Here is an 11,830-nt window from a genome sequence, read left to right on the forward strand (position 1 = left end):
CTTATTTTTTATGTAGCAAATATACAAATGCATTAAAAATGAACATTCAATATACAAAAAGCGAATCTTATGTTAGTAGTTCACCTTATAAGTTTAACCATAATCCATGATATAATGTTCGTCAGATTATGCCATGGACCATAGTTCAACTCGCATTGTTGATCTTTGACTAAAAATTATGTGTCTACAATTAACATATAAAACATATTATATGTCTTCCATTAATAAATTATGTGCTTGTGAATAAATTGAAGGCACATAATATGTTAATTGCATAAACATAATATGATTGGTGGGCTAGTTTGCAAGTTCGATGTTGGCAGTCTCCGACTACGAACTCAACGATGTACGAGGTGAAGATGTGATCACGGTTCGGTTCTGGTTCCAAACCAACAGTTCCAGAAAATGGCGAATCGGTACTGGAACCTTTTAGAATTCACAAATTTGAACTGTAAGTTCTAATCTTTTTTATTTTATTTTATTTTTATTTTTCTGTAAATTTTATTTTTAAATTTTAAAATAATCCAAATGCAACAATTTTTTTTAATTTTTAAAAAATAGTTATATCAAATATTTAAACTTTAAAATTAAACTAAAAAAGTAAAAATAATTTGGGCTTACACTTAATTTTACCAATATTAAATTGCTTATCTTATTGAAATTTCAATAAGAATCAAACCCCACGCAGCTCTCTTACCTTTTTTATGTTATATTTTTAAGAATCATTGGATTCTTTCCCTTTGGTAGCGTTCTTCTTCTTCTTCTTTTTTTTTTTTTTGTTAATTTTGTTTTCTTTTTTTTTTCCTAGTTTGGAACAGGAACCACCCAATTTTATCAAGCGTATTTCAGTTTTAAATTGAAACCTAAGCCATATAGTATGGTTTCGATTTTTGTTCGGTTTTTACAGCGCATGTTTTGGTTCAAACTGAACCGTGATCATCCCTAATGGGGCCTAGCTCTCTACAATAGGTAGCAATTTCGTTGCAGTAACTAATAGCGAAAGTTATGGCTTGCAAGGAGGCTCTTTCTTGCCTGAAGGATAGGTCCTTACTTAGTGTTTGAGTCAAGGTTGCAAAAATCGCTAGGCGCCTAGGTTTTTTTTTTTTTGTTTTAAAAAAAATTAAAAAAAATATTTTAAGTGTTAATAATTGTAAAGTGTTTAATATTGTAAGTCTTTACACTTTAATAGTTAAATATTTAATACTTATTAAGTTATTAGTTATTATTTATTAATTATTAGTGCATTACTTATTAGTTTAATTTAGTTATTACTTATTATTTTATTAAGTTATTACTTATTATTAGACTATTAGAGTATTAGTTAATACATTATAACATTAATAGTTTAAATGTTTTAGATTTATATTTTTTTAATAATAATATAAAAAAAAACTTGCCGGCCGGCCTAGGCGTCGCCTAGTCGGCCGGCTAGGCGCCCGGCCGCGGAGGAGGCCGATTTCGGCCTTCCTCGACACGGTCGGGCGCCTAGGCGCGATTTTTGCAACACTGGTTTGAGTCGAGACTAATTGCTTGAACCTATATTACGGGTTGTCTAGTAGATGGCCTGTGATGTTCTCAGTCGAGCCAGTCATATATGATTGTATTTTAATTATGATCTCTATTGGTTCTTGTCATATTTATCATATTTGTCAATCAACGAACCAACTCGCGCATGTCTTAGCCAAGGTGGTTGATCTTCAAATTGGTCTGTTGCATTGGAGGGTGCCCCTCCCACTTTTGTCATTGACTTACCGAATTAATAATAATAGTTTTTAATTTGTTGGTGGTCCTCAAAGAATTATAATATAAACTTAGCAATATATAATACAGTATCTAAAATAAAAACATTATATGTGTGGATTAGTGCTATATCCATAATTTTGTCAATATTTTAGGGCTAATATGTTTGTACATTAAGTTTAAAATATTGTATATCACATTTTACTGAAATAAAATTAATCAATTCCGTATAACACGATCTAATGTTAAAACTATTTAAAGAGCATTTGTCAAATGTAATATTATAACAATTTAATTAATCATATAATATATTACTAATCATTTAATATATTTTATGATTTTCCTTCTTTACCATCTATTATATTATTCTCTTCCCTTAAATAACCCACATTCCTCTATTATATTATTCTCTTCCCTTAAATAACTCACATTCCGTTAGTATAAACTTTAGTAATAGAATATTTCGTTAACTTTTAACTTACCCATTAATTTCTATAAGAAATGTTTTAGGTTCGAACCCCATCATAATCAAAGTTGACATAATTGTTAAATATATACTACAAATATGTTAGAGTATATTATTGAAAAGTAAGTACTCCACTCTATTACTCTTATTAAATTATTAAATAAATTAGTAGCTACAACAACAAAAATAATACATATGCATTTCTTTAATTTAAAATTTGATGTTTACAATGACTTTATACAAAAAAGTTATTCATTATAAAAAAATTTAAAAAGATATATAATTTCATTAGTTATATTGTCTTTATTTTCTACAATAAAAATTAATTATAAAAAATTTTAAAAGAGATATAATTTCATTAATTATATTGTCTTTATTTTTTACAATAAAATTTATTCATTATCAAAAAATTAAAAAGAGATATAATTTCATTAGTTATATTGTCTTTATTTTCTACAATGCAAATAATCTTTACCTTCAAATTTATTAATTAATTATATTCACTACATTATTCATTGTCTTCTTTTTACACTATGTTGTAATTAAATACTCCGTATCAAAGTTATAATACAAAAATAATGCTATATATTTATTTACCAAGTATTCTATTAATAACATAGAAAAAAATTCTTAAAAAATGATTTAAAGTGTAAATTGTATTTCTTTATTAATATGATTTAAAATGTATAAATTTTTGTTACCAAAAGTAGTATTTATTTATACTATCATTTTTAAACTAAGTGTTTAGATTATTGTTTTTACAAAATTGTAAACATTTATTTTAGAACAATTATAATCAACCTCTCATATATTATCTTGCATGCATATACTTTGAATTACCGATTTAAATAAACAAATTCAACATTCAATTACATATGCACGAGCATCTCCTATATAATATTGTATTGATATACTTTGAAATACTTATTTAAAAAATAAACATTGGGCATTGTCCTGTTCACGCAATGCATGTGAAAAACTAGTATACTAATAAATCTAAACAATCTGAACCATCCATTTGATTTAATAATTTGACCATCATTTTTTCTACTCATTATACGCCTAACTTTCTTGGACTCTTATTAGTATAGTAGATAGATATAAATAATTTCATGGAATTCATTGAATTTATCTTATTAAGATTAAGATAAATAATTTCATTAGTTATATTGTCTTTATTTTCTCCAATGCAAAGATTTTTTACATTCACCTTCATCAAATACACTCCCACATGGAAGGGAGTGGGTTCGAGCCTCAGTGGAGGCGACTGTTGACTCTTTGTGCTTCAGTAGGTTAAGAAAGTAGCTATGAACAGATACTACATTGTAACAGAGTCAGTAGTACTAAAAAAAACTTCATCAAATACATTGTCCATTTTTTTTTACAATATCTTGTTGATGGGAAAATACCACAAGGACTACATGTAGGAATCCGAAGTGTACATTTGATGTATTATTATATCCTGAAAAGTCATGTGAAAGGTCAAGTGTCCTTTAGAAAATATTATATTCTTAAAGGGTCATGACCTGTAACTATATAAAGGCCCTAACCCTTTATTGTAATTCATTCAATGTTGGCCATTCACAATACAACACACAGAGTATTGGCTTCACTGAGCTATTTCTCTCTTTTCTATCATTTTCCTCATCTTATTCAGTTCACATATCATCATATATACACTATACACTATGGTAGTTGATTGATTCTTACATCCCAAATCAATTTACACCATACCATCAATGGCGCCGTCTGTGGGGATGCAACAAAAGGCCGTCCTCTTATCAATAAAAATGGAGAATTTCTTTGTCTCAATCCTTCATTTCCCCAGCAACAACGAAGAAGAAGAGTGGAGAAGATGGGTCAAAAATCTACTGTCAAACTCCAATTCCAAAGCTACTGTTATTATTATGTTACACAAAGATTACCAAGGGTGTGTTTGGTTAACAGCTTATCCGCCAAATTTTGGCGGTTTTGACCAACTTTAACGGTTTGACTGGTCAAACCGCTAAAGAAGGCGTTTGGTTAACAGCGGTTTGGAGCAGCGGTTTGGACCGCTGCTCCAAACCGCTGAAATCCAAAACGCTGCTAATAGCAGCGTTTGGGATTGGCGTTTTGGGGAAGAATTAATTCTTCCCCAAAACGCCCTCCATTTTATTAAAAAAAATAAAAATTTCCTACGTTATTTAGAAGCCTGAGGCAGCAGCCTCAGGCTTCTCTTCTCTTCTCTTGCCCATTGGTAGGCAAGAGAAGAATAAGGGGCGTTGAGCTCCCTTTTATAAGGGAGCTCAAGGCCCCTTTTTTTAACAACTTACGATGTGGGATCAAAGATCCCACATCTTTTTAGTTTTTTTTTTCTTTTGGTTTCTTTTCTTTTTTTTCTTTTGGTTTATTAATAATAACAATATTATTATTATTATTATTATTATTATTATTATTATTATTGTTATTACTACTACTACTATTATTATTATTATTATTATTATTATTATTATTACGGAGTAGTATTATATGTATACCCTTTTGGTCATTTTACATGTTAACCGCTAATCTAAACAGTTAATTTTACCAAACATCTTTTTACAAACCGCTAATACATTTCGCTGGTCAAACTCGCTAATACAATCCGCTATTTGATAACCGCTAACACAACCCGCTACCGCTAACTGCTAACCGCCGATAACCAAACAAGCCCCAAGCCTGTTGGAATTCTAAATTCGAAATTCTAATTAAATATCAAAGTTATAATACAAAATAATGTTATATATTTATTTACCAAATATTTTATTAATACCATGAAAAAATTTAAAAAAATAATTTGAAGCTAATTATATTAACTACTTGGAGGATTGGTTGATAAAGAGAGTATTCAAATAACCCACCAAATTGAAGCGGAATCACTCTATTTTACTCTTATTGAATTACTAGTTATCACACACGTGTTGCACGATTAAACCAATGTCCAATGCGTATTTTTAAATTAGTGTTCCTTAACTGGTTAAATTAGTCATATAATAATGAGAGAGAAAAAATGCTAAATTTAAAAAAATCAAAGAAATAGTCTCGATGTTTATATATTTTAATAAAACATAACGAAATTGTAAATAGCTAAATTGCAATTAAAATAAGTAAAAACAAATAAACCACTTACATGGGAGCAAATGACATGCCGTCATTGTCACTTGTTTGGACACCGGTCCGACCATTTAAAATCCATGTGTAATTGTATTTGTGATCAAGTACTTTATAGTTTGTCCGGACAGGTTTGACAATAACATTTGAGATGATGTACCATTTGTTGGTTTCTAAAGTGATATCATATATTCCAATGTCATTATCAAACACTATTGATTAAACCTGAGTTTCTTGCATTTAGATATAGCATTTACAATGATGTTAGTGGTGAATGATAACATCTTCATAATAATAATAATAATAAAGCTAAGGGAGAAAAATTTTACTATTTACTTACTGTTTCATCCTCAAGTACGATGAGCATATACTTTTTCTCAGGCGTTCCAATAGCGTTTTTTGGTTCGTTTTTCTCAATGACATCAACTGTACAACTCCAGCCCACAGTTTGTGTGTCAATATCAATTAACTTTACTGCATTTGTCATTACTAATATCCTTGTGTCATGGAAAATATGTTCATAAATGATGTTATGAAATAATATAATGGGAACCACAACATAAATTCAAAAACCATAGATTAGGGAGTTAGGAGTAACTAAAATGTGTAGATTATAGAGGAATATAATGAGAACCACAACATTACATACAAGGATACAAGTATAGATGAACACATTATACAATAAATATATTTACATAACGATATTGAAGTTATATTAATTAATGAGTATACCATCATTGACTTTTTTAAACTGTAATCATTATGAGTACAAATACAAATAATAGAATTAGCATGATAATATTTTGACAATCATACCTATAGAATGTCAAGTAGATGGTGTGTTGCAGAATATGTTAGGTTTAGTTTTGGGTGAATACCAATGAGAAGGAGAGAGATTTATATACTGTTGTTTTGGGTAAATAATGGTTTAGTTAGGAATCTATACAAAATTGTATTATAGAATCTTATTAAGATATGGGATGATGGATAGTTTGGATAATTGGTTGTGACTACAGATCTTCTAGGCACTCCGCCAGCTTCCAATCCTGAATCCTGATGATCACCTTTTGCAATTTCTTTGTCAAAAAGGGGGAGTAAATATTAAGGAGGATTTGTTTCTGATATGATATTTTTAGAATTTTATGAAATAATTTTTGGTTATGTATGGTATGGTTGATGGATACTTAGTTTTGATATTTTCTTAGACTTTTCAATTATATTGGATTCATTCTCAGAGTGGATTATCTTTGAAGTATGAAATGTGTGAGTTATGAATATCAGATATTGATTGGTGTGGTGTTATTGGTATGTTCTGGAAATTGAATTGGCATGGTGACATTGTGTATTGAAGGAAAACTGTGCTCTAAAAGATTATTGGAAGCTTGTTGAGCATTTATGCTTTTATTTTTCATAGGCTATCTCTTGTAAACAAATATATGTAAGGTCTTTTTAATAAAATTTGATTAGATATTTAATTTGCCTTAAGAGTATATTTGTCTGAGTATTTTGACAAATAATTGCCACAGAGAGAGATTGTAAGTGCACAAATGATACACATTTGTACCCTTTTATGTTGGCCTAATTATTAGTCAAAATATAGGATTTTTTTATAGGCTTTTTTTTTTTGTTACTCTGGATCAGTTTCTGGACGTCAGACAAAATGCTCTTCAGGCCGCCTGGATCAGGGTCAGAACGTAGTACAATGAGCTAGTTTCTCTCTAACCGAATCTGGTTGTTTGATCCAAGTTTAGTGATGACTTTTAAATGATTGCAGCAGCTTATTTTGATGGGATTTCAGCTGCACAAATTCAGATCATATTGGTTGAGGGTTCGGCTATATAAATAACACATATACTTGGGATTTCTTGTTGAATTAAATTTGTAAAATCTGGTCCAGCATTTCACTAAAGCTCTACACATTTTCCTATCAATATTTCAAGTGCTATATCGTCTTTGTATGAGTGTTTGATGATGTCGTGTTGGTGATGTGTGATTGTGGCATGCGCGTGGTCAGCTTGTAGATGATAAAGGCGTTTGTGGGAGGCTTTTTGTAAACCGTAGATTGTATGGTTGTTGTGTAGCTCCTTGTAACCCTTTGTGATTATCTAGTGGATTGGGTTGACGTGAATTGCCCCGTAGACGTAGGAGTTTAGCCTCGAACTAGGTAAACAATTCTGCGGTGTCTGGTTCCTTTACTTATTGTTTATTTATTTTATTTATCTGTATCTATTTCAGTAATTAATTCAGAGAAATAATCTTGATAAAATTTAGTAGGAACCTTAGGCTTATCTTGTACATTCAAGATCCGCGGTCCTATTACAGTATAGATTTACATGTAATTTAAGATTTATAATAATAATAATAATAATAATCTATTCTATTAATAAAAATAATATCCTCAACTCTAAATTCCCGCTTAAAACACACCTATACTATTAAGGTTTGCGTAATATTGAAAAATATGGTAATTTATACTATTAAGGTTTGCGTAATATTGAAAAATATGGTAATTCAATTCCTATTCGTTTGCGTAATATTGAAAAATATGGTAATTCAATTCCTATTCGTAATACAATTGTAAATTAAAATATACTAATACAATTCCTAATAAAATATATTCTTATCTACGTTCCTATTCGTAATACAATTTTAGATTAAAATTACTAATCGTAATAATACAGTACATATATTTCTGTGCAATGCAATCTATACTATTAATAAAAACAATATCCTTAACTTAAAATTCTCGCTTAAAACACTCATATACTATTAAGGTTTGCGTAATATTGAAAAATATGGTAATTCAATTCCTATTCGTAATACAATTGTAAATTAAAATATACTAATACAATCTATCTATCTATACTACTAATAAAAACAATATCCTCAACTTAACTTCCCGCCCAAAACACTCCTACACTATTAAGGTTTGCGTAATATTAAAAAATATAGTAATATAATTCCTATTCGTAATACAATTGTAAATTAAAATATACTAATACAATTCCTAATAAAATATATTCTTATCTACGTTCCTATTCGTAATAAAATTCTAGATTAAAATTACTAATCGTAATAATACAGTACATATATTTCACTGCAATGCAATCACTAATAAAAACAATATCTTCAACTCTAAATTCCCGCTTAAAACTCTCCTATACTATTAAGGTTTGCGTAATATTGAAAAATATAGTAATTCAATTCCTATTCATAATACAATTGTAAATTAAAATATACTAATACAATTCCTAATTAATACAATTGTAAATTAAAATATACTAATACAATTCCTAATAAAATATATTCTTATCTACGTTCTTATTCTACAATTCCTAATAAAATATATTCTTATCTACGTTCTTATTCGTAATAAAATTCTAGATTAAAATTACTAATCGTAATAATACAGTACATATATTTCTCTGCAATGCAATCTATACTATAAATAAAAAGCATCATCAACTTTAAATTCCCACTCAAAACACTCCTATACTATTAAGGTTTGCGTAATATTGTAAAATATGGTAATACAATTCCTATTCGTAATACAATTGTAAATTAATATATACTAATACAATTCTTAATAAAATATATTCTTATCTACGTTTCTATTCTTAATACAATTCTAGATTAAAATTACTAATCGTAATAATACAGTACATATATTTCTCTGCAATGCAATCTATACTATAAATAAAAAGCATATCATCAACTTTAAATTCCCACTCAAAACTCTCCTATACTATTAAGGTTTGCGTAATATTAAAAAATATAGTAATATAATTCATATTCGTAATACAATTGTAAATTAAAATATACTAATACAATTCTTAATAAAATATATTCTTATCTACGTTCCTATTCGTAATAAAATTCTAGATTAAAATTACTAATCGTAATAATACAGTACATATATTTCACTGCAATACAATCACTAATAAAAACAATATCCTCAACTCTAAATTCCCGCTTAAAACTCTCCTATACTATTAAGTTTGCGTAATATTGAAAAATATAGTAATTCAATTCCTATTCGTAATACAATTGTAAATTAAAATATACTAATACAATTCCTAATAAAATATATTCTTATCTACGTTCTTATTCGTAATAAAATTCTAGATTAAAATTACTAATCGTAATAATACAGTACATATATTTCACTGGAATGCAATATATACTATTAATAAAAACAATATCCTCAACTTTAACTTCCCGCCAAAACACTCCTATACTATTAAGGTTTGCGTAATATTGAAAAATATGGTAATACAATTCTCATTCGTAATACAATTGTAAATTAATATATACTAATACAATTCTTAATAAAATATATTATTATCTACGTTCCTCTTCGTAATACAATTCTAGATTAAAATTACAAATTGTAATAATACAGTACATATATTTTTCTGCAATGCAATCTATACTATTAATAAAAAGCATATCCTCAACTTAAAATTCCCGCTCAAAACACTCATATACTATTAAGGTTTGCGTAATATTGTAAAATATGGTAATACAATTCCTATTCGTAATACAATTGTAAATTAATATATACTAATACAATTCTTAATAAAATATATTCTTATCTACGTTTCTATTCGTAATACAATTCTAGATTAAAATTACTAATCGTAATAATACAGTACATATATTTCTCTGCAATGCAATCTATACTATAAATAAAAAGCATATCCTCAACTTTAAATTCCCGCTCAAAACACTCATATACTATTAAGGTTTGCGTAATATTAAAAAATATGGTAATTTAATTCCTATTCGTAATACAATTCGTAATAATACAGTACATATATTTCTCTGCAATGCAATCTATACTATAAATAAAAAGCATATCATCAACTTTAAATTCCCACTCAAAACACTCCTATACTATTAAGGTTTGCGTAATATTGTAAAATATGGTAATACAATTCCTATTCGTAATACAATTGTAAATTAATATATACTAATACAATTCTTAATAAAATATATTCTTATCTACGTTTCTATTCGTAATACAATTCTAGATTAAAATTACTAATCGTAATAATACAGTACATATATTTCTCTGCAATGCAATCTATACTATAAATAAAAAGCATATCCTCAACTTTAAATTCCCGCTCAAAACACTCATATACTATTAAGGTTTGCGTAATATTGAAAAATATGGTAATTCAATTCCTATTCGTAATACAATTGTAAATTAATATATACTAATACAATTCTTAATAAAATATATTCTTATCTACGTTTCTATTCGTAATACAATTCTAGATTAAAATTACTAATCGTAATAATACAGTACATATATTTCTCTGCAATGCAATCTATACTATAAATAAAAAGCATATCCTCAACTTTAAATTCCCGCTCAAAACACTCATATACTATTAAGGTTTGCGTAATATTAAAAAATATGGTAATTCAATTCCTATTCGTAATACAATTGTAAATTAAAATATACTAATACAATTCCGAATAAAATATATTCTTACTTGTCGGCGCACACGAGTCAAGCCTTTCAAGTTCATTTCTGGATTTGGTTTGCACCCCCTGCGCGCGAGAGAGAGGCTCTATACTATACAATTCAATAAGCCTTAGAAAGACTCTTGTATAAGTAGTTGTGCAAACTCACTTTCTAAACCAATGTGGGACAAAAGTTACTTGAAAGCTTTTTTCTCTCCATTTTTCTAACTCAAATGGGTCAACTTCGAGAACCAATTTCTCATTCACCCATTATCCTTTTTTAGCGTACAATATATCAAACTTTTCGTCTAACTACTAAGAACCCGAATCCACTTTAACCCAACTCAAATCGAAAGTGTACCCCACATATATTTGTACTACAATATACCCACTAATAATTATAAACTATTATGAACACTCATAAAATGTTTAAGAAAAATAAAGATTTAAAATGTTTTTGTCAATGTACAACATTATAAACTATTATGAACACTCTTAAAAATATTTTGCAAAGCAAAATCTCCTTCATTGTCTTGAGAAATTTGGTATTTAGATTTAAACTGGGGTTCACTTTATAAGAACATTATTCATCATTTTATTATATAAAATTAATATAATAGCTAATAAGAATATTTTTACAATGAGGTCATGGTTATCCTTAATGAGGTCTGGCTTTCTACGGCGGATGACAGTTTCGTGAATCATGGTTATCCTTAATGAGGTCTGGCTTTCTACAATGGGTGACAGTTTCGTGAACTGTGGTTATCCTTAACGAGGTCTGGTTTTCTACAACGGGCGGGTGACAGTTTGGTGGAGGCTCTTTCTTGGATGAAGGATAGGTCCTTGCTTAATGTTTGAGTCGAGACTAATTGCTTGAACCTATATTACAGTTGTTTAGTAGATGGTCGGTGATGTCTTCTGTCGGGTCAGTCATATGTGATTGCATTTCAATTATGAACTCTATTGGCTTTTGTCATATTTATCATGCTTGTCGATGAACGACGATGAACGAACCAACTG

This window comes from Ipomoea triloba, chromosome 7 (genome assembly GCF_003576645.1).
Source record: "Ipomoea triloba cultivar NCNSP0323 chromosome 7, ASM357664v1".
NCBI lineage: Eukaryota > Viridiplantae > Streptophyta > Magnoliopsida > Solanales > Convolvulaceae > Ipomoea > Ipomoea triloba.